The sequence below is a fragment of the Lepidochelys kempii genome, chromosome 3, assembly GCF_965140285.1.
Source record: "Lepidochelys kempii isolate rLepKem1 chromosome 3, rLepKem1.hap1, whole genome shotgun sequence".
NCBI lineage: Eukaryota > Metazoa > Chordata > Testudines > Cheloniidae > Lepidochelys > Lepidochelys kempii.
This window is the reverse complement of record NC_136382.1, coordinates 190056261-190081283: the sequence shown is the minus strand read 5'-3', so window position 1 is coordinate 190081283 and position 25023 is coordinate 190056261. Positions and strand designations below refer to the sequence as shown.

At 42.3% G+C, this 25023-nt stretch overlaps 1 long non-coding RNA gene across 8 annotated transcripts in view; it reads right to left on the bottom strand.

The window, feature by feature from the left end:
- The window catches only part of LOC140909618 (uncharacterized), a 754751-nt gene that overhangs the window by 26762 nt on the left and 702966 nt on the right, over nucleotides 1-25023 (bottom strand). For 6 of the 8 annotated variants that reach the window (XR_013635609.1, XR_013635607.1, XR_013635614.1 and 3 more), the window contains exon 9: nucleotides 18483-18516. The exons of the other annotated variants lie outside the window; for them this stretch is intronic. This is a non-coding gene — a long non-coding RNA (uncharacterized LOC140909618). The remainder of the gene's footprint in view (nucleotides 1-18482; nucleotides 18517-25023) is intronic. 8 annotated transcript variants of the gene reach the window in all.

Genomic DNA, 25023 nt, shown 5'->3' with positions numbered 1-25023 from the left:
TTGCCCAGTTATTTTGTTTGTAATACACAGAGACGCTAAGGAGAGGAAAAAATATGCTCACTACCTTGGAAGTTACCCTGTATTTTCATGGTGCTCTTTCTGCCATCAAAGACAATTCACCAAAGGAAGTTTGGGTGTCAGCTAATAAACTTTTAATTGAACTTTTTTTTTTTAAAAAAAAAGAATACATCTTTGACGTAAGCCACCTAGATAGAAGGAGCTCTGTGTGTGTGTGTGTGTGTGTGTGTATGATATGGGGCAGAAAACATGAAAAATCCCAGCTAGTGAATTACAGATTGCAATCTTTTCCAGAGTTTACAAGATTTCTGTGCTGCACTTTTAATTTTCATTATTTTCCATTTTCCTTCACTAGGCTCAGAAGCAGTTTCTAATTTTACTAGGAGCTTTTCATCAAAATTGGATTTCTTAGTTCCCCTAGGGATTCCCTAGCTACAAAAACATCAGCCTCTGTCAAGGTTCCTTCCCCACTCTGAACTCTAGGGTACAGATGTGGGGACCTGCATGAAAGACCCCCTAAGCTTATTCTTACCAGCTTAGGTTAAAAACTTCCTCAAGGTACAAACTTTGCCTTGTCCTTGAACCCTATGCTGCCACCACCAAGCATATTAAATAAAGAACAGGGAAAGAGCCCACTTGGAGACGTCTTCCCCCAAAATATCCCCCCCCCAGCCCTAAACCCCCTTTCTAGGAGAAGTCTTGATAAAAATCCTCACCAATTTGCATAGGTGAACACAGACCCAAAGCCTTGGATCTTAAAAATAATGAAAAAGCAATCAGGCTCTTAAAAGAAGAATTTTAATTAAAGAAAAAGTAAAAGAATCACCTCTGTAAAATCAGGATGATTACAGGGTAATCAGATTCAAAACATAGAGAATCCCTCTAGACAAAACCTTAAGTTACAAAAAGACACAAAACAGGAATATACATTCCATTCAGTACAACCTATTTTACCAGCCATTTAACAAAAGGAAATCTAACGCATTTCTAGCTAGATTACTTACTAACTTAACAGAAGTCCTGAAGAGCATTCCTGACTTGGTCCCGGCAAAAGCATCACACCGACAGACAGACCCATTGTTCCCCGCTCCCCCCCACCCCAGCTTTGAAAGTAACTTGTCTCCTCATTGGTCATTTTGCTCAGGTGCCAGCAAGGTTATCTTAGCTTCTTAACCCTTTACAGGTGAAAGGGTTTTGCCTCTGGCCAGGAGGGATTTTATAGCACTGTATACAGAAAGGTGGTTACCCTTCCCTTTATATTTATGACAGCCTCTGTGAAACATTAGCTAATCCTGGTTACACTTACTTGAACCAGTCAAGTGAAGAAATAAATATTACCCTTTGTTTGCAGTTCTGGTGTTTGTATTCAAGACTTGAAATTCCTGGTTGCCAGAGTTTTCACACAAATATTGTTTTTCATGATGTTAGGAAAATTCCCTCAAAACCTGGACCATGAAACCATTTTAATTTAAACTGTACTGAAGTTTCTCAAGTTTAGAAGCCCGTTAGCCTAGGTAGCTAAAAGTAGGAACATACTGGCAACTGCCAGTTGTGTACCTTACACCTTACTCATTCTTCTTGTCCCAGATCTCCCCCATATAGCAAGTCAGAGCGGGAAAGAGGGCTAAGAATCAAAGAATTTCTTCCTATTCAAATCAAACAATGGATACTTCAGCAAAAGGCTCAAAGTTTGAGTGAAAAAAATATAGTGTATTGCCACTTTGAGATTCTAATAGAAGCTACATGCTGGAACCAGGATTATTAGCCAGCCAATCTATGATGGCATCTGCAGACCATTAGAAGAGTGCAGGGGACAACAGACACGCTCTGTAGAGAGTCTGTGGTAAGGAGCAGTCAAATGGGAACCTGGAATTACAGTGAATACATGGTCATGCTCATGGCAGGTGGAAAGCAAAATACAAGCTATAGCCACAAGCCTCGAAACTCAAAGAACCTGAATCTTTCCAAATCAGTTTAGCTCAACTCTAATACATTTAACAGACAGAATCACCTCAGGCATATTAGCTCAGTACACTGTGTCATACCATATTTTAAAACATACCAGACCATATTTTAAATGTTCAATTGAATAGATTTTGTATTTATGTTGGGCCTTTCCCCAAATGCTTTGGAAAACAAAGAACTAGACACTAATGGTTCATCCAGGATTACCTGTTCGACTGTTTGACATCGAAAAATCTTGCTAGAAAAGAAGGTTACAAAATAGACTTGTGTTCTCTAAAATTAAAGTTATTATTATTATTAATATGTAGCACTTACGTATTACTTTTCAACTTCAAAAGGATTGTACAAACATTAATTAATCCTCACAAACTGCCTATGAGTCACAAATGTTATTGTCCCAGCAAAACTGAGCCAGAATGGCTAATTACCTTGCCCAAGTCCACCGGGAAGGGGAAGGGATGGTGTGTGACAGGATGAGAACTCAGGAGTTGTACTCATACTATGAGACAGCACAACCATCTCTCTCTTACATAACTTGGTGAGAGAAGTTGAAGGATACCTTCCTACCAAGGTATCCGACCCCTGACTGGCAATATGTGTACCAAAATGAATGGACAAATCTCCACTGGAGATTGGTCTGAGGCCACAGAGGTCAATGTACTTGTGAAGACAGATTTGAGCTCAGGGCTGAAAAAACCACTGCCAGGAATTATGTTACTGACTCGCTCCATTTCGCTATTTTAACTGGGATTTCTCTTTCAATAGCTTGGTCTTTGAAAAGTGTATTCATAGGCTTATATACTCAAATGCCAAGCTGAACACAGTTGGTATCAACACTTCAGAGAATATCTATGAACTCTGAGGACCAAGCTTACAAAGGGATCTCTACCTAGATTCTACAATTGTGTCCCATTTTTCACATCCAAGTTTTAGTGGGCACAAATTTCCATTTTGAATGGCATGTATATGGACAAACTTGGGTATGATGGCCATGGTTTAAAGGTGAAGCGGACTTTTAATATGATTTAATAGGTGGTAGTAATTTGAAACAGGACTAAAATGAAATGCTCCACTAAACGAAGCCTGCCCAATGGACAGGGCTGATTAGCCTAATTTTTGTTTGTTCCAAACGGCTTGCCATAGTTTAAGTTGTAAGGAAGGGTTTACAAGGAGACGGGGGACAAACTTCTGATGGGGCTTTATTTTTCCATGCTTCCTGGAGTTGGCAAATCACACTGCTTTGCTTTATTGAGTGTCCCATTAGGAGTATATTGGAAAAAATTTCTATCTGCCACAATCAGTGCATAGCCCAATGTGTCATGCAGTAGAACCCAGGAGTCTAAACTCAGAATTCTCCAGGAATTCTGTGGTACCCTACTGGATGCCACAAAAGATAGTAACTGTGGCGTGTGAGGTAGAAGCTGATAAATGACAGTGACAATGCAGGACAAGAAGGCTAATGAGTTCTCTTCACCACCACACAATTTTCCTGAAATGAATGCAATGATGATCTCACTAACTGCTTATATTTTTGTCCAGCGAGACTCTTACCTAGGTTTTAGCTCTACTGTCTATTTACAGTGCTATAGAAACACAATCTAAGGTAACAAAAACACATTTCTACCCTTCTCAACTACAACATTGCCTCCACAGTCAGAGTATTAAACCAGCAGCCATCAACTAATAATATTTCAATGTTCTTAGTTTTTACATCATTATGAATAGACCCCATTACAGATAATCTTAATGGAAGAGCATAGTACTGCTGAGCCTTTGTGGGAACTGGGCCTTCTTGCACTGGACCAGAGAGAGAAGAAATAGAATTGTTAATGTATGTAAAATGTAGAGAGATTTCTATTGTACTATTTCACTGCTGAGACAGAAAGTAGCAGAGCCAATCAAGTAAAGCATAGAGGTGTGAAGGCATGAAGATGGAGAGTTTATTAAAAGCACATGGGGAACTTGGGAGAAAAAAATCAATGGCAATGGTGGAATTATGCCTGGGCTAACCACAACAGTCTAAGATGTCCTAGTCCTTTGGGGCTAGAGATTAAATATGGCTAGGACCAGAACCCAGCTTTTGTCCAGTGCCTCAGAAGTCTGAGATATTGATGGGACAAGTTAAGCTGTAAAACTGGGTGAGATCTCTTGAGGGAAGATCAGGTTTAATGTTAGTGCCCTCCCTCCCTGCAAGATCTGACAGCTGAATTCTAACTGATCAGGAGTTGGGTTAGATGAGCAGTAGTGCCCAGAGAGCTATCTAGTGTGGAAAGAAGGCTTGTGGGAATCTGAGAAGACAGAGTTGAGTATATGGTCTGCGGGAGGGGAGAGAGAAGGAAGAAAAGGTAAAAAAATGAGAGAGGGGGGACCTTAGGGGCTAAGCAAGTTGAGAGAAAGCAGCTGGCAGGAAGGCAGAAAAACGGAGAGACAGGCCCATGGAGGCAGTGAAGTGCTAAGAGACAGTGGCTTTTAGTGGCCATGTGGGGCTGAGAGACGGGTATCTGCTGGAAGAGCAAATGGGAACTAAGGGAATGTAGATCAGAGCAGTCTGGGAAGAAGCTGAGTGATAGGCCTGGAGCAGCCTGGAGGGAGGTGAGAGAGTGAGTTGGAGCAGCCAGCAAAGCTCAAAACAGGATTTTCTGCAGCTAGGACAGAAGTGGCTCACAACTGCAAGAACTAGGGAGCTCTTGCTACATTTGGCCCTTATGATAGCTATCAACACATTATGCACATTAATATCAAAAGTACAATAGAAGCTGGTTTAATAGCAAAGCCTCAATGAAAACTCTTGTACAGATACAGTTTAGTTTTCTTCTCATTTTAGTCTCATATTTAGGGCCAGCTGCTGAAATGGGTTCATTCGGTATGATGAAGCATCTCTCTCTGTCCCTTTATAATGCCTCCATCACCATTGTCCCTGACCACCAGAACTGAAGAAGGCCACATAAACCAGTTGTGACCTGGGCTGACTGATCCTGGGGATAGTATCCCAGCACATAAGGGGATAACAGAGGCTGCAGTGAGTGGGAAAGGCAGTAGGATTGATAGGTCTTAGTGCATGCAAAAGCACAGTGTATATGGCAGAGGTGAAAGGCTACAGGGTTCCCTACTCTTCTTCCCCAAAGTGCCGTTGGTGGACCCCCTGTCTCAGATGCATGGCAAAGCTCCATTTCAGAGCCATTACCCAGTGACTAATCTCTCCTGGCCACACAACTCTTTCAGTCTCTCTACAACTCAAGAATAACATCCCACCACCACTGGGAACTGAAGTGAGGCTGTCAGGAAGCAGGGCTTCAGGACAGCCAGTCTGGAAGTGGGGCTTGGCAGCAGCCTGGCTGATTGGCTACCCTGCCTGACTGGTTGGAAGAGTCAGCAGATCAGCTCTAAGCCCAGCAGCAGTTCAGCAGTTGCTCAAAGCATTTGACCACAGCTGTGATACCTCCTGTGCCAGCCTTGTTCCCAGTCCTGCTGCTGCCTTGGACCCACCCCTGCTACTGCAATGCCTTATTTCAGGTAATTCGGTCCTGAGCCTTGGTTCTGATTCCTGTCTTCAGCTCCGACCATGGCCTCTTACTCTGGTTCTGACCCTGAGCACTGATTCCTGACTTCTGAGGCCAGCCTGGCAACTAAACCCTACTCGAGCTCTGACCTCTGGGCATGAACTCTGGGAACTTGTGCCTGTTCCTCAGATGTCAGTCCTCAATGCTCATGGCCATATGTGGCATTGGATTGGATGGAGCCAGTGACTCCACCCTTGGCATGGGAATGGTTTGGGCCATGTGACTTACCCTATGTGGTTATATAGTCCACATGAGCCATTTATTAATGTTCAACTTACATTGGGCTCCTGTGGGGTTTCTTGAACCTTTCTCTGAAGCATTTGGTGCTGGCTATCATTAGAAACAGGATTTTGGATTAGCTGGACCACAGATCTAATCAAGTGTGGCGCTCCTATGTCTGAATAATCTCTGTTGCAAATTCAGCTCTTTTTTTTTTTTTACTACTTGCAAAGAACCTGTGAGCCATTACTGATTTCTGCTAATGAACTTGTTCTTTGTAAGTATGCACTACATGGTTTGTCTAATACTTTTCATGCTATGGGTTGTGTGAAAACTCTTCGCTGTGATGTGCTATTCATTATTTGTGGTGTATGGCTGGACAACCAAATCACAAGGCATTGTTCCTGCTTCTTGATTGAATATTTAAAATGTCTAAAGAGGAGAATAATGAATTAGATACTATAGCGATGAGAAATGTATACCTCTGACAGATAGAATAATGGGGCACTGGGATACATTTCTGGATGAATTTTGTAAAAAACTGGAGACTCTTTAATATCTTCTTGAATACCAATTGGTTTCTGATTATTTGCAAATAATGAATTTTATATGGTCCCACTCAGAGGACATGATATTCTTAAATCACTCTCACTGAACTCATAGATCTTAAGGTCAAGCAGGGACCACTCTGATCATCTAGTCTGGGAGAAACCTCCTGTTGCTCATCCAGCATTCAGGCCATTGGGGGTGAAGGTGAAAAGAACCAAATCTAGTTCCGCTGAGGCCCTGTCACAAACAAATAAAAAATAAATAAAATAAAAAAGAATTCCCCAAAGAAAAAAAAGCCATGATTCAGAAAACACTGACATTAGTTTAAAGTTTCCTTTTTTAATGAAAATGGCTTAAATTCAGGCAAACTAAAATATTCTGTATGTCAGCTAAATACAGGAGAGTGGTATTTAGCATGTTTTATTTATAATTTCAGCTGTGGATAAGGGCAAGATAACAAAGTGATGAGCCAGATGTGGTGCACAGGAGAACTTGATGCTGCATAAACGAAGGTGCACTTGTCTGACCTCCATTTTACTCTTGCCTAGCAGCACGAATAAGACCTAAGGGAGAGTGAGTAACTAAGTGCGCTGTTCACATGCTTGAACATGTTCCCTCAGAAACACCCATTCTCTAGCCACTCCTCTGTGCTCTTTGACATAGAGAGGAGGGAACAGACGGGATTAGAGATTTACTTCTGCTCAGTGCAGAGGACAAAGCCTGGTGGTTAACTTTATGTATTCCAAAGCATAGCCTCCATTTACTCTTGCCCTGGAGCACAGCAATCTTGCTTTCCCTACTGAGCACAGTGCAAAGATCTGCAGGACCAAAGCCACAGTAGGATTTATTTAATTAGATGAGATCTGTACATAAACTATTAATTTTCTCCAGCAGCTTGGGGAAATAATCTGAAATATTTAAGTGTATATTTTCAAAAGATGGGGATTATATGCATGATCCCATTGACTTTAAAATGGAGTCACTCTGCTGCAATCCTACGCATTGCTTTGAAAACCTACTTAGGGTCAGACAAAGTGAAAACCACGCTGCACTTTTGCTCAAAGCTTGAACTGAAATCAAAGCAAAGACATTCAGAATGGTTTGGCTACATTTCTAAGTACAAATATTTTTGCAGGTTTCAACTTTCTGGATTCAAGTTTAGCCTGGAAGCAAAGGTGCTGACACGCTATGAGAAAGGCTGGACTATAGTATTGCTGTCCTGACCATAAGCAGGAAATTCCAGAAATCTTTAAAGAACATATTTTTATGAGATTTGCAGTCCAGTTTTTACCTACTGATGTACCTACCATAAGAGAAAAGATGGCTTATGGTTAAAGGCATTGAACTGGTTCAAGAGATCTGGGCTCCGTTCTTAGATCTACCACAGACTTTCAGCAATCCTGGACGGGTCATTTAATCTGTGCATTATGCCCAGCAGCTAGAACACTGCACTGGGACTCAGGAGACCTGCCGTCTATTCCCAGTTCTGACACTGGCCTAGTGGGTAACCTTGGGCAAGTCATTCCCCACTCTGTGCCTCAGTTTCCCCACCTGTAAAATTGAGATAACAATACTGATCACCTTCTAAAGCACTTTGAGATCAATGAAAAGTGCTATATAAGAGCTAGGTATTATTATTATCTAGACTAGGATTTGAAGGTGTGATGTTAACATATACTAACTAACACGTGTTAAATGTCTAGGGTAGACAAGGACAACACTTTATGCTACACTAATCACGTTAAAGTTTAGGGTGAATCTAGGCTTTAACTCAACTTGCTAGCAAATATTGAAGTATATATTGCCTTGTCTATAGTAAACTTTTAAGATGTGTTAGGTAGCATGAGTTGGCAGACATTCATGCTAACAGCACACCTTTTATCCTAGTCTAGACAAGGCCACAGTGTCAGTTCCCCATCTTTAAAATGGGTGTAATACTACCTCATACTCTTTGTCTGAGGGCTTGGCTACACTTACATTTTATAGCGCTCTAACTTGCTGGCTCAAGGGTGTGAAAAATCACCCTCCTGAGCACAGCAAGTTAGAGCGCTTTAAAGCACTAGTGTAAACAGGCTCCCAGCGCCCGGAGCTAATCCCCTCATGGAAGTGGATGACCAGGAGCGCTGGGAGAGCTCCTGTGCCACGACACTCGCACTTCAAAGCGCTGCCACAGGAGCACTCCCACGACAGCACTTTGAAGTTTCCAGTGTATCCGTGCCCTTACTTATCTATTTCGACTGTAAACTCCTTGAGGCACAGACTGGATTCGTGAGCTACAGCTCACTAGAGCTGTAGCTCATGAAAGCTTATGCTCTAATAAATTGGTTAGTCTCTAAGGTGCCACAAGTACTCCTTTTCTTTTTGCGAATACAGACTAACACGGCTGTTACTCTGAAACCTGTCATTTTTGCAATCGTAGGAGTGTTGAGCAGTTTGAATGAGCACCTTGACTTTTAGCTGTATGTCCAAGCCAAATCCTTGGAGATTCACCCATCACTTAAAACCCCCATTATTATTTATTTTAAAAATATTTGAATGCAACAAAAAAGGGAACAAACATTTTCAGTTCAAACCATCCTGAAGATTAGCAGGTTAGCTCTGACATCAGTGCTCACTTGACGTGAAAGCTAATCTTTGACAGGATGAAGTTTTCTTTAAAAAATTATGCAGTAATCAAATATCTAACCAATACTGAACGACCTTCCACATCTTTCACCAAGTACAGAAGATACTTGAAATGCCATTGTTTTTGTGTGTGTAACAATTTTAAAAGATGGCAATCAGAAGGTAGCGTGCAAGCCGCTCTCAAACTGCACTGACAAGTAGTGAAGGAGTTAATTATCTGCTTCTTTTCACTAACTCTGTTGTAGAGTTCGATTGTGCATATTAAATGTTTAAGTTAACAGATTCAAAGAAAAACTTGATCTCAATTTGGCTGCATATTAAAAGTGCCATTCTCTGTTGTCCTACCTAGCACTGTTAATTGCATACATTTAGCCCTCTATTGGAGAATAATTTAGCTTCAGATTGAAAAGAAATAGCCCTGGCCTTGGTTATTTTGGCATAAAAGTCTCCAATATGACTCTGTTTTCTAAGCAGACATTAATGATTCTAAAACTAATATTCATTGTTTGAAGAGGCATAGCGGCCTCGGCATTTACTTAACCTTTTGTCTCATGTATGAGACTGAGTCAGACTAAATCCTTTTCTTAATTAATATCTTTTCTTTCTTTTTTTCCTCACCAACATTTATTACATTTAATAAACTGATTTATTAAACAATTTGCATGCAACAATTAAAGCTGAGAGTGTTTGGAAAAACCCACCATGTGAGCAAGCTCGCTTTGCACAACAACAAAAAAAGGGGTCATCCAGCTTACACAAGCTTTGGGAATGTTAACAGGGAATAAATAGGGACAGCAAAAGACATGATCCCCGCCATTCATTCGTTAGACCCAACATTACATAATTCCCTGACTAAAAACTGACTCAAGAGGGGAGAACTCTACAATCAAAGTGTAACAAACAAGGATCCAGTCCCTTGATGCACCCGCCCAACACCTCCCATGAATGTCAGTGGGAATTATGGCTGAGTATGAAGACCAGTCCCTGAACTGTTTTGCTTACCTCTCTGCTATGGGGAGAAGTTTCAGAAGTCTGTTTTCTGTACAAAACTGAAGTACCAGTGCTACATGCAGCTGATTGTTTTTTTAAGCACATCATTTAAAACACACCTAACTTTCCAACTTGTTTGTTTCTTGTAAACTTCTTGCATGTTTTTTTTAATAGTTGTCCACCAACTATCCATCCAGAAATTATTTTGCATGAGCTATTGAGGCACTTCAATGTGTCACCATGGACTCCAGGAAAAATGAAGGGCGGTAAGAAAACCTCATGCACTTTCTCCAATGTTCTAAGAAAAAATGCCAAGGTTGCATTGTAAAATGCATGACATTAATTTAAGGCCAGGTTGTGGATGGCTCTTGAATAAGTGTCTGGGGGAGAAAAGGACTTAATCAGCTTTCCCCACACCTTGGTGCTTCCACACCCCTATATGTCAGTTCAGCAGGCGACCTTTTGCTGGCTGGAGTGCACGGCCACTCTTCACAAGGGAGGTGGGTTCACCCTCCCTCTGACGGCACACTCAGTAAGGGCTAGTTGCAATCTGGACCTGAATGATGAAGATGTAGGCTCTCTGGATTTCAAGGTTGCTTTCATGAAGGGATAACATAACCCGTGTTTCTGATTTTCTCAGATCCTTACTACAGGGGTAGACTTAAGGTAAGCTACCGCCTGAGCCTCTCACTAGTGCTCAACTCCTGAGGTCCTTGGGAAGGGAGTCAATCTACTGCAGCCCTGCGAAGCCATGATAAACATGCCAGAGAGCTTTCCTTCAAAGTAGGGGACCAGGTCATGGTCTTAAAGGTGCTCCAGGCCCATAAAATGGAAGCAGCGTGGGAAGGGCCATTCACGGTCCAGGAGTGCCTGGGAGCTGTTAATTATCTCATAGCATTCCCCACCTCCAACCGAAAGCCTAAGGTGTACCATATTAATTCTCTAAAGCCCTTTTATTCCAGAGAATTAAAGGTTTGTCAGTTTACAGCCCAGGGAGGAGACGATGCTGAGTGGCCCAAAGGTGTCTACTACGAAGGGAAAAGTGATGGTGGCGTGGAAGAGGTGAACCTCTCCATGACTCTTGGGCGTATGCAGTGACAGCAGATCAAGGAGCTGTGCACTAGCTACGTGCCGATGTTCTCAGCCACCCCCGGACTGACTGAATGGGCATACCACTCCATTGACACAGGTAATGCTCACCCAATTAAAGCCCAACCTTACCGGGTGTCTCCTCAAGCTAAAACTGCTATAGAACGGGAGATCCAGGATATGCTACAGATGGGGGTAATTCGCCCCTCTGGCAGTGCGTGGGCATCTCCAGTGGTTCTAGTTCCCAAACCAGATGGGGAGATATGTTTTTGCATGGACTACCATAAGCTAAATGCTGTAACTCGCCCAGACAACTATCCAATGCCACGCACAGATGAACTATCTGGGACGGGCCCAGTTCATCTCTGCCTTGGACTTAACCAAGGGGTACTGGCAGGTACAGCTAGATGAATCCGCCAAGGAAAGGTCAGCCTTCACCACACATGTCGGGCTGTATGAATTTAATGTATGAACCTTGACACAAGGTGAAGCTACTTTAAATATTATTTCAGTGAAGCAGGTCATTTTGGTGCACAAACATGAGCAGCAGGCATTTAAATCTAAATGCACATCTATACACTTAACATATTAATAACTTAACAGTTTTCAATAAGAGATCAACATTTGCATTCATCATCCTACTTGTTATGTTCAGTACTCCATTTTTTAATGTTTCTTGGACAGGAGCCAGAGAGTCTGGGTCCCTAGTTAGTTCATCTATTACTTTCTCACCACAATAGATCTGGGTCTCAGCCAAGTAATGGACTAATATTGCATACAAAAACACAGAATGCCTGTTCTTGTCTTCTGATATTCCCCACTTCCCTAGCAAGGGGGGAAAACAGACTTTTGTTTTTAAATCCAGCATTTACTATAGAAGAGGTAGTTTGTAACCCTTTTTTATGATCACTAACATTATGAGTAAGCAAATGCTTTTGTACCATCTTATTCTCCCAGTGGGCTAAATCATGACTTGGACTATTTGACTGAGCACGGGAGTAAGAATTCTCCCACTACACCCCTATATGTGCTACCTAGACCTAGAGTAGGTGGGTGAGGAGTGGGGTGAGAAGGTACAGGGGAATCGGTGGAGCCTTGGTTCTAAAGCCACCTCCCCCTATTCACTTGCCAGTGCAGCTAAGAGGGCAACTGGGGTGTTGTCATTTACTGCTGATACAGGCCAGCAGCAAACTACTACCCCCTTGGAGGAAGTGCGGGAGGAAATTATGGTTCAGAAGAGTGTCTATGAGTCACAATACCTCCTAGGACTATTCCTAGAGTGGTGCAGCTATTGCACCAGCCCTCATTCAAGGCTACGCCTAAAGTCACAGATTAGCCCAAGAGGAATATTTCTGAGTGGGTGGTGAGAGGGGGGCTTGTAATGAAAGACGCTTACAAGTTAATAGAAAGCATTAATGCTGCACCCTCCATTTGCCCCATGTGTGTATTTTTCTGCTTGATTTGGACAAAAAGAGTGTCAATGCCTTAATTTCAGCTATTTCAGAAATTAGATACTCTTCAAGAAGGAAAGGGCACTGTGTTTGAGAGGGGTTGCTTTTTTTAAACTGTAGACATGTAATTAATGAAAGCCATTAAAGACACTTGTAAAAATGATTTCTATTATATATATGATGACTGACTAACCTATTATGGCTCTTCTTTGTCAGAGATTAATGGGAATTTCTTAAAGGATAAATAATTATTTAACAAGCTACAGGATATGTATGAGCTGGGAATACACTGCGTGATAGTAAAAAAAAAAAAAAAAGGGTTGTTGACTTCCTTGACTAATGAACCAAGGCTAAATTCAGTGGTAGCAAGGTGTCAAAACTAAGTAACCAGACAAGTTGATTTTTTTAACATGCTCCGATAGATAGATAGATAGATAGATAGATAGATAGATAGATAGATAGATAGATAGATAGATAGATGTCCATAAGTCCTCACATGGCTCTGCATCACCATTGACCAACTACTCCCTTCTGCACCCAGTCAGCTTTGGAGGGCCACAGACAGGATCAAGTCTATTGCCCTTCATCCTCCCTGCACCCTCTGCAAAGGCTACAGGCAGCAGCAGAACTAGTGCTGTAGACTTCTGGCTCTCCTACTGTGCGTGGCCCCTTCATGGAGAAACTCCTTGCACCTCACACCCCCCTTTGTACACCCCAGCACAGTCTGGCTCAAAGGGTGATCATGCACCCCCTCTCCACAGCACTGTCCAAATAAGTCTAGGCTCCCCCAGCTACACGTGTCAACTACACCTCTCAATCTAGCTTAAAGGGAAAGTGTGAACACAGTGGGGCAAATGTTCAGCCTGGCTGGGTAGCAGCAGCCAGCACAGCTCCTGTTAATTTATCACAACCTCTCCCCAAATGACACAGGTAGAACATGCACCAATAATAACCCCTCTTGCACTGGCCCACAGAGTGGGGTCAGAGTGCCAAAGGGCCACACTGTGCCAGCTTAATGGCTGCTTTGGGAGTGGTGCAGCTCTGCAATGCACTCTGCACACAGCATCTTGCTAAATATCCCAATCAGGCCTTTAAAATATTGTTACCCCTGTACCAAGTGAAAGTAAATATCAAGTTAGGAAGAGAAATCTGTGACATAATGCCAGGGTACATGCTTAGTCATTGTCACTTGTTTATTTTACATGATAACCTCCAAAGCCAGCTCACCAACAAACGCCTCCTTTTGGAAATCTCAGCCCAACCAACAAAGCTTAGTTACCTTAATGTTTGCATCAGCTCCCACCTAAAGAAATTACATCACAAAAATAGCAATGCAAGATTTCTTCAGAGACTGAACAGCACCCACACACTAAGACTCTGTGTAAGACTCTGTGTAAGAGCGCCGTTTGGTGACAGCTCCATAACAATACAGTCAGTTTGGATTCTTCCAACGTTTTCAGTGAATAATATCTCTGCGCCTAAGACAACCGGGATTTGTGAATGGGACAGTACATCCGGGGTATTTCAACTCCACCATGTTTAAGGGTAGTGTGCAGTTACCAGTGGAGCATTTCCAGGTTGGCATCAGAAGGAAGGGGGAGAAAGGGTGGCAAACTTTCAGCCCTCAACACATTTCAGTAGAAAGGGATACAGGCCTATTGGCCAGCTTGACTGAAAGAAGTCGTGGAGAGGAATGGAGCAGCATCCCTAAAAAGACAAGAGGAGTAGGTTAACCATCAACTTCCTAAAGATAACAGAGTAGATGAACAGCCACTAGGCCACCTAGAAGACAGTGTAAATGAAATGGCGACGGGGGCGGAGGGGAAGAGGTGTGTGTTTGTGTGTGTGTGCGTATGTGCACATGTGTAGGTGGGGCCTGGTCTTCTCTAGAAAATTAGGTTGGTTTAACTATGTCAGTCAGAGGTGTGAAAAATCAACCACCACCCCCAGCGGTGTAATTAAGCCACTAAGTCAATGGAAGAATTCTTCTGTTGACCTAGCTACCACTCCTGGGGAGATGGATTAACTACGCTGAGGGAACAATACTTCCTATCCTCCTAGGTAATGTTTACACTAAAGCACTACAGTAATAGAGCTGTGCTGTTGTAGCGTTTTAAGTGAAGACAAACCGTGTGTGTAGGAGAGAGGTGTGGGGAGTTAACAGGAAGGGTATGGCCTCACTTCTTACATTCTGGGAATGAGGTCTGGAAATGGGTGATGGTCCAAATTGAATGGTTATTTTAATCAGAACCAGTTCACTTGTGCTCACTGTGTACACTTTATCACCCTGTCACTGTGTACCTTCTTTTGGCATCACACGTGACAGTGACAAACTCGCTAACACCAACATACACACAGAAATATTTCCCTGTCTCCAGATGGAACAATCCTCCCTATTTCCAAACTTATCCTCCCGCAACATTGCTACAAATGAAGTTAGTGTGCGGTGATTAGAAACTATTGAACAGTTTGCTACCAAATTATTTAAATACACATTAATTTGCCCCATTTCTAGAGCAACCTTCTTCTTTCTTTCTTGTTTTAATATTTTCAAGGAACACAAAGAAGTTAATATCTTTTTTGCCATGTACCTGCCTGGAGCCACAGGAATAAAGGCATCCTCTCAATTGACTTCTCTGATGTAAAGAATCTGAAGTGCACAACAACATGGCAGTGCAGTCAGGAGACTCACTGGGGAATGGAGTAAGAAGATTTATTTTATTTTTAAAATTTGAAAGATTTCAAAAAAGCATTCAACTGGATTTCTCACTAAGAGGATGAGTGAAGAGGATCCTTTGTAAGTAAGCTGGGAGGCCAAAGTCTTTTATCCATTGTTACACAGGTTTTCCCCTGGGGCAGAGTCAGCAAGGCCTGCAAGCACTGGAAGCTTAACAAGGCTAGTCACTGGGTGGGCTTTTCTGCCAGTTGCCTAAGCCTGATGTAGAAGCAGTGAGACTGGACCTTGCCCAGTGCTGGATCCCAACCACTGAAAATAATTATTTTGGGTGACTAACAGCCATAATCTGAACTGGTGAATTATACACACACACACACACATACACACACACTCCAGAGCCACCCTTACATCTGTTTCCTTAACAACCCAGAAACAAAATAATTCCATGGAAGATTAGTAGTGGATCTGCACTTGGATTAATCACCATGCAAAAGTATCTGCCAAGACCCCTTTTTCTGTTGGCTTTTTTAAAAATTGTTTCTACAAAACATAGTTGATACCTGCCACTGTGATTTTCACATGTTTGTGCCAGTGTGGGCCAGCTAGCCACTGATGTAATCATCCCTTCAGGATAGACAACTTCAAAAGGAGGAAGTGAATAGATTCAACAGGATTTTTTCACCTTTGGTACACAGTTTTTATACTATACTATAAAAACCCCTGATATAACATGAAAAGTAAACTAATTTTAGGAAATTTTGATTATATTGAGAAAATTGTTCATCCTGAATTTCTCACCCCATATTTGTCAAATATCAGAAGACAACCAACACAGACATATGGAAAAACACTGAACAGCACTATCATTCTATAAACATCATGGCCCCAGTTGTACAAAAATTGGTGGTTTGGTGTCAAAAAGGGTTGAATGAATTTGTTTTGATTTTGGCTCATGAGCTGCTCAAACTCACTATGATTTTCCCCTGTGTTTTGCTGTTTGGCTGAAAATATAAAACTGTGCATGATTTTTGGGACAAAAGTCCCCCCCTAGTATCTACAGGAGAAGCAGCAGGTGACAGGTCAAAGGACAATATGAAACTCTTTTTGTGCTTGCACAACCCTTGCTCCAGTTTGTGAATCTTGGATGTGTTTCACATTGATGACAAAACAATGCAGGTATGGGGCAGTTACAATGCAGCTGTATTCTTGTCATGTACCCTGTAATTACCCTTCAAGGGAAACCAAAACTGCCACCAGTGAACCAAATCTATTGGATCCCAATGACTGTGGACGTGGACAAGGAAATGCCATAAATGTTGGCTCTTCTCTCAAAGTACTACAGTTGAATATCAAGAGCCCATCAGCCACAGAGCCTCTGTTCTCAAAAACATTGCCTCCTGACACAACACGAATGTCATCTGCCTTCAGAAAACTCATGTGAAGTCCCTTATTGCCTGTCATTTCATAATCTCTGGTTTCAACCTCATAGACTGCAGTTTGCATGAAAAACGTGGCTGGATCACTCATGTAAGATCAAATTGAGGAGATGTGCAGAGTTTACCATCTACATCTGACTACGGCGACACCATAAGGATTGGTCACTTTGAAGCTGCTAATGTCTACGGGCCCCCTAACCAATGATGGCCTGTTCCTGCTCTACCATCACCCCAGCATCCTGCCATCTATGCCAGAGACTTTAATAGAAACCATATCATCTGGGCTATAGAGAATCTGATCAAAGTGGGTTAGGCCTAGCAGATTGGGTCTTTAAAAATCTTTAAAGAATCTTTAAAACCACCTCCAAGTCCATCCGATATGTCTGCCAAAAAGCCTTTGTACCATATCTGAGCGACGAATCTGCAGACCTCTTTAAACAGAACAAAAATCCATCGATCCAGAAATACCAGCCACCTCCTAGAGAGCCTGAATGTAGCCCAAATAGCAGGCTGGGAGAAAAGCAATTTCAGAAATGGACATGTCAATATCTAGCAGGAAAACATGTACACTCATTAGGATATTTGGTGCAGCACAAAATCCACCAGATACATGGCACCAGAAAGTCTCTCCAGTTTTGTGGCACGGCTGACCAACATTGCTAAAGCGATAAATAAATAAATCAATAAATAAATAATCAAGATTCAATCAAAAATAAATGGCATCAATGCAAACAATCTCTATTGTCTAACCAATATGAAAACTTCCTACCATTCCCTAAGAAATAGAAAAACAACAGTGAAAACAGGAAAAGCTTGTGGCCATGAGAATTTATTGCCAGAACTACTACAACATCTTGGGAAGAAAAGCCAGTGCCGGTTGCCTATCTTCATGTTCCACACCATACAGGAGAACAAGATACATAAGATAGGGTGAAGAGCTAAGGTAATAGCTTTATCAATGCCAGGTAAAGACAATTCTTTAGCAACCAGCTGTTGCCCAGTATCACTCCTGAGTTGTAACTACACACTCCTGGAGTGGATGATCTTCCAAAGGACTATGCCCATGACAGAACATCTTTTGAGTGATGATCTGGAAGGTTTCTGAGAAAATCAAAGCATCTGTGACCAAGTGCTCGCACTTACTATGTACACTGCGAATGGATTTCAAAGGAAGAACAAAACTGGAGCTGGCTTTTTTGACCTTGCAGCAGCCTATGACACCATCCGGCACACTGGTCTGCCGTACAAGATGTCAGGCGTTCTTCCTTGATGAGTTGTCATGGTAACTGAGATGATGCTAATGGGTAGATGTTCTCAGGTATCTCTGGGCCACAAAAACAGCACTTGGAAATTCCACAAAAACAGACTCCGGCAAAGTGTGGTACTGGTACCAACTTTATTTAATGTGGTCACCAATGACCCGCCAAACACCATCTCCAGGCAGTACAGGTTTGATGATAATATTTGCTTGGCTGAAGGGACCATGGCTTTCAAAAGATTGATGAGAACCTGAATTGTTATCAGGTGACTATTGCAAGAAATGGAGACTGAAACTAAGTACAGTGCACATCAAAGACTGTGTCAACATATTTCCCCTTATACCATGCTCCAATAATTTAGTTCTTTCAGTATGGCCACAGAGAAAGTTAAACCACTTGAAGTGGGAAGAAGGCTGTAATCATAAGTAGCGATAAAGGCATTAAAAGCACTTTAATTCCCATTTACTTTGTGAGGGCGCCTTAGTTTTGTAAAACTATAAACTTTAGAATATTGATTCAAACACAACTGAACAAGTGTAACTAAGTAATTAAGAACACCATTCCCCACCTCCCACAAAACCAGCAGAATCCTAAGGTGGCATAAACATAATAAATAAAGGCCCATTCCTGCAACTCTTTCTTACCTCAATAGTTCCATTGACTTGCAGGATCCAAGACCTGCATTTAAAAGAATATTTGAATCAGTCTTTCTGGTCATTGGCACACGGAACATCTTTTTCATTGGATGTATGTACAGTGCTTAGCACAATGGGTGCCAACTCGGAACCTGTAAATTACAACTGTAATACAAATAAATACACAGTATTGTCATTTGCTTACTTACCACAACCTAATGTCTGAGTTCTGTGTATTCACTATGAGACACAGCCATAAAATGCCATAGCTTAGGGACCAAAATGTGTCTCTTCTTTGTGTGTTAATTATGTAATGGCAGCAGCCACTTCCTAAACAAGGCTGCTGATGAGTTTCTATTATAAGCTTGATTCTCCCCTGCCCACTTCCACAAAAAAGTCCCTTTAGCTTAAAATCTGGTAGGTTTGATCTGGGGCCAAGGAAGAGTTTTTTCTAACAAAAAACAAACAAGATTTTTGAATTATGACACCCTAAAAGTACAGCTGGTTAACACAGTTTCTGCCCTGACTTACATCCACACACAATCTCATTGAAGTCAATAGTAATGCATGGCTATAGATTAGGACAGTAAATCACCCTATAAACACCCTCGCATACATGTCCTTCTCCGCTCAAGCCATTTTCCACTGATTCTAGCCTTGCCCTCTCTTGTGGTGTAGGTGGAAAATCTGAGAGAAAGGAATCAAAGCACTTAGGAAAATCATATTTTAATGTTTATGCTATAGGTGTTGTATAATAGGAATAATCTCTATTGCTTTGCAGTATACTTACAAACAAATAGCTTTTGAGATTGCTAAAACACTTTAGTTTCACTTTGGCTCTTAATCTAACTCAGCAGCTGTTTATTGCATTTAAACTATAAAGCAATAGACATTATCCTTTAACTAACTGTCTTATTAATATAGGTAGTTACACAGCTATTTCATAGTTAGTCTTAAATAACTGCTTTTAATTATTTTATTAACATAAATAACCATCTCAATACATTTCAATTAAATGCATATGTGAGAAACTTAATTTAAAGCATTACACAAAATTGCATCTGTTTACTAATGTTTAAATTAATGTCATTGCATAATTCAATTAAAATGCAACCTTAAATTATTTGTTTTGTTTTCTTTTTGATCGCCAGGGGACACCTAAGACTTTTAAATTATTTGAGTACAATTTTTCATGTCTGCCTTCTGGAGTTTAGAAAATTCTGTTTTTGTAGCAATATTACATGGGGGAAGGGCTTTTTTTTTTTAAATTGTAAGACTCCCAATGGAATATCCCCATTTGTGCTTCTGCTCATTCATAATCACAAAAACTGATGACACTGGGCCACCTCATTTCCTCTAGCTCTGCCCACCATGTGAAAATGGAGTTCAGGTATCTTTGCAGTTCTGCCTCCTTTACATGTTATGTAGCTTTCTCTGATGGACCAGTTCATGCTGGCAAGAGTCAGGGGAAGGGAGAGGCAGAAGTTACCCAGAATATTCATATAGTATTAGCTTTCCCAGGGGCCACTGGGAGCAGGAGAAAGTCATTGGTAGAATGGCTTCAGTAGAAACACACGACCAAAGAGCATAGGGGAAAGATACTACATAGCCCTCTTGTGCATGGGCCTGGCCTCTCATGGATCGCCAGCCTCTGCCAGATCTGTTGGTGGCTTTTCTGCAGGTGGTGGTGGCTGGCAGGACCACATGGGGCAAGGCCCATGGGAGTTCCATGTGGAGTTAAATGCTAAATTCCCCTCCAATGGTTTTTCTCCCAGTACTGGACAATCTGCCCCCAAGACTCACTATTATGTTTGTTCAAAATATAGTCATTTGAATAGTCAGCCCCCAACCCCCATGAAAGTGGCCCCCAACTAGATAGATAGATACACTTATCTTTTGATTGTTTAACTCCCACAGCCTGCCCCTATGTGTGTTAGAATTCATTTTGACAACCTTTTTGCCTCCTCCCAAACCTCCACATTCTAATTAATTCTGTGTCCCTCCAAAAATTGCCCAACCCCCACCCCAGGAACTAATTATGCATCCTCTAGACCCGACATTAACTTTGCCCCACAGCTACACATAGGTCCTGTGCTCCAGATCTCACCTCTGATCCTCCTGCAGCTCCAAGGGTTCTTCCACCCGCACCTCCATGCCTGGGAACCTGCTGCAGCAGGATCCTCTTCTTTCCCTTTTCATACCTGGAACTGCATGGCAGAGAGGAGCCAACCCATTTTTCATTGAAAGGGAGGTTAGGAGCCCCAAGCTGCTGGTCTCTTACTGCTCCCTTTACCCAAAACTCCTCTTGGCTCCTGAAGGGAGGGCAAGGGCTCTGTCTGCCTCCTGCAGCAGCCATGTTCACAGTCCTTCCCCGGGAGGCTCTTCTCACCAAAGAAAGGCTGAAAATCCAGTGAGGGTTACAGCTTCTAGTCATCACAAGCAGGGTCTAGAACTACACTACTCTTGATTAGATTCGTTGGCAACTCTGTATATTTGTGTCTGCATATGACTGAAAGGAAGCTGTTGGGAGAGAGGGAACCAGCAGGATAGCTGTGGTGGGCTTGGCCAGAAGCTCCCCAAGGGAATAGCACTGCCCCTGCACTGCCCGGTTGTGGCCCAGTTACTGGCCCAGAGGCCTGGGTCACCCCAGGCATGCACCATTAAAGATTAGCTACAGAGCAGCAGTCATGGCCCTTCTCCCGTTCTGCAGCTCATGAATAAGATTTTAAAAAGTGACCATTGCACAGATTGGCACAATCCAGCTCCCTCTCTGAACGAAGATCTGACCACCATGTCTGGCACTTTCACATCCTCTCCCCTGGAGACCTAACTGTGGGAGAGGAGGTGAAGCAAAATCCACCGTCTTGTGCCATCCCAGCTTTGTTACCCTGGGAGAGTAAGGAATGAGAACACTTGATGGTGTCCTGCCATCCAACAGGGGTTTTGGGAGAAGGAAAGTGATTCCCTGCATTGCTTGTTTGCCATGGACAGGAGAAGAGAGAAGGTAGGTTCTGGTGTTACAAAGCAAGGGAGGAAGATGTCAGGGGGAAGGAATTGGAGTGAGAGTCGTGAGTCATACGTGGGAGAAGATGGGAAAGATGTGTGGGAAGATGCTCCAAGCGCACTACTGCAAACCAGTTTTGTCTGCAGCCTCCACTACTTTGCCGAACTCCCTATAAACCTGGCAGGGTCCTAGTTCTATAGCTTGTACTGGTCTAGCAAATATTAGCTGCTTCTCTCTTGAAGATACAATAATGTCAAATTGTCTCAGAAGTAATTGGGACACACGGGAAAGTATTTTTAGGCTGGATTCAGTATAATATATAGCCAGATTCCCCTGAGGGCCCTGGTGTGAGTCAAAGTGGCAGTAATGTTCCAGAGGTACAGAAAGTGGGACACATTCTGCACTCAGAAGGTAGCTGAAAATCCAAGAAGGTGCAAGGATGTAACTAAAGGCAGAATTTGGCTCACTGATTCCAGCCACCAGATGTTGAATTGTGCTAAGTGGTTAAGTGGTTCTATAGTTAGAAGATACAACATCCCCAAATATAAACCTCTTCCAATGCATTAAGGGAATTCCCTTTCATCATACATACACTCTGCATACAGCTAGAGATCTCTAAAGATAAAGTATGCAAAGATGCTTGGAAGGTAGTAGGAGAAAAGATGAAAATCATGATTTATTTACTTCACTACCCTAACCCAAATGTAACAGGTGACATCAAGTTCATCCACATTCCTTGGGATAACAAAGGACTCAGATAAAAAGGTTGTTGGTGCTGAGATCCAGAAGATGTTATAAGCTCTCCCGAGAAAAGAGTTCAGAGTTCACAAAGTCTGCAGGACAAACACTTAAGGAATCCAGCACATTGCATTTTTTCAGAAAACTTTATAAACTAAAATCACATTTTGAGTGGAAAACATATTCAACCTTCAGATAACAGAGAGTTATCAGTGCTTGAATAATTGAAGTTCTTCTGTATATTTGCCTACATTGTAGCCTACCTTTGAACCTTACCCATGCATCTTTATGTTTTTTTGACATTTATGCAGCCTGAAATCCTGAAAGCTCTGCATTTAGACAACTAAATTATTGCTTGTCAATTTAGCCTTGAATGAAAGACAGGTGTTTTGTTTAAGAGTCACACTCCTTTCAGATTCCTCTCTGCCCAAACTCAAATTCTTCAGCTAAAGAATTAAAGAATTATTGAAAATGAAATAATTTGCCAGCCCGCAAAGCCATTTAAATGCTTTGAACGTATATTGGTAAAACGGAAACTAATCATACAGGATCTTCACAGTTGAGTCTTAGCTCTTTGGTGTGAGACTGGTGGAACTCCCCTAACTCTTAATATTCTTTAGGGCATGGTAGTGAAATAGACCATTAAACAGACTCCTGTTGGCTGTTGCACATCAAACTCTGCTCAGTGTAAATGCAGCTCTCTGAATGTTCCAATCTGTTCCTTCAGCGGACAGGATGGCAACACACCGCAGAAGCCAACTCAGCATCCAAACTGAAAACCTCAAAAAACGTCATTTCCAGACCCTGAGGGGAGATGGGGGGCGGGGTGAGTCTGTAGTGCACCCTGTGACTACAAAGCTACCAGCAGCATTAACACCAAACTTCAAAGAGGGATTTTCCTCCTTCTTTATATTTTTACACTTAATTTGAAGTGAGCAGTCGTGATTGGCAAGGATCAGTGAGTGGGCACCTAAGCACTGGGGGATACATCCTATCATTGGTGCTGGAACTGGGGGTGCGGGTGGTGTTGCAGCACTCCCCTGACTTGAAGTGGTTTCCATTATATGCAGGGTGTACAGTTTGGTTCAATGGCTCTCAGCACCCCCACCATACAAATTGTTCCAGCACGCTTGCATTCTATTGGTGCCAATGCAGGAGGGTAAGGAAAGAAACGAGAGCAAGGAGGGCAAAGTGAACATTCAAACAGCAGTGTGCGCTAGCTGGGATCCAGCGTGAGTTTGACAACAGATATGCACTGCTAAAGCAATGGGAAGTGAACCGTAGATCTGGGAACGTGATCCGAGGGGAATGGTTGGCCTAAAATCCAGCAAGTCCTTATGATGATACTCTCTGCAAGCATACGATGACTCTCTCAGTCTGGGACAAATAATTCAAGAAGACAGCAACAAAAAGCAGCACCATCAGCGCACTCATCTGACCCAGTGTGTGGCTCTTCTGCCCGGTGACTCAGGATTTCTATTTCGCTGGATGTGTCTAGCTATGTATCTGGGTACACCTTGCTGCCTGCTGTGTCTGGCTTTCTGGCATACTGCCAGGATATGAACCTTAATTCCTCTGCTTATACCATTAAGCAAGTGTGTGCAAGCCAACAAATACAAGCTTCATCACAGTAACCTGCCAGTGACCTCAGCTCCAACCTGGAGAGATCACCTTTCCTAGACGAGGTTAAGGGACTCACTTAATTTATAACCTTAAGCTGGATTTGAACTGCCTTTTCAGAGGAGAAAAGCCAGTGTTTTTTTATCCACTAAGCCACATGGCTCCTGTTTCATGATTGGTACTTATGACATCACAGAATTGGCAAACCACTGAGATATTAACTGTATGCTCTATGTTCTGCCCTAAATTATGGGCAGCATGTCTGAATTTTAGTGGGGGGTGGTTTTTTTTTTTTTGAGGGATTTGAATGAAAAGGGGGCTATACATATCTCTCTATGTTTGAACTGCAGGACTTCAATATTCCACCTCTAGTGTGTAACTGGAGCAGCTTGTCAGTTACCTGAGTAGGTATTAAGCATGTTGAAATTGAAGAAGAGACCAAGTGTGAAAATGAAGAAGAGACCAAGTGGGAGGAATAATTTGACAATACCTGCAGCAAGCTGTACATATTTCCCTCAATTCAAAATGGAACAGGTTTGTCAATGCACAAGACAGAGCAAGCCATGGTGTATTATTCATGGTTTGCAAAATGCCAACAGCATTCTCAGAGTTGTAAAACACATAGAGAAAGACACAGACCCTGCCCCTTGGAGGTTACAATCTACATAGGACTAAAGACAATGGTTACATGGTCAAACTGAACATTTAAGACTTCAACTAACAGCATAAAGCCCTGATCCTGCAACGAGCACTGAGCTAGAGTAAAAGCAGTGGGGCTCAGGCAGCAGCAGGGGTCCACTCTTATGGAGCTCATGGCAGGACTGGGACCTAAGCCTATATGTTTTATTTTATTTCTTTGAGTGTTCAGAAAAAACACTTCTCTTCGGCTCTAGGTGTTTGTATTAAACACCTCTTAAAATACACAGAAGAAATCTAAATACTGTATAACCAACCCAGCCAACCCCCAGCAGCCCCAATATAAACCAATCCAAAGGACAAGAAGAATCCCTACAACTACTCAGCATCCTTCAGCCCACCATGTCACCAAAAAAACAGAGAAAACAGATGAGTCTTACAATGTGTCCCTGTGACCCTAAGAATCCCTAAATGCTCACTGCCGAAAGGTTCACTGTTCTGTAACAGCAACTCCTTTCAGGCCTAACAAACTCACTACAGCTAACAAATTGC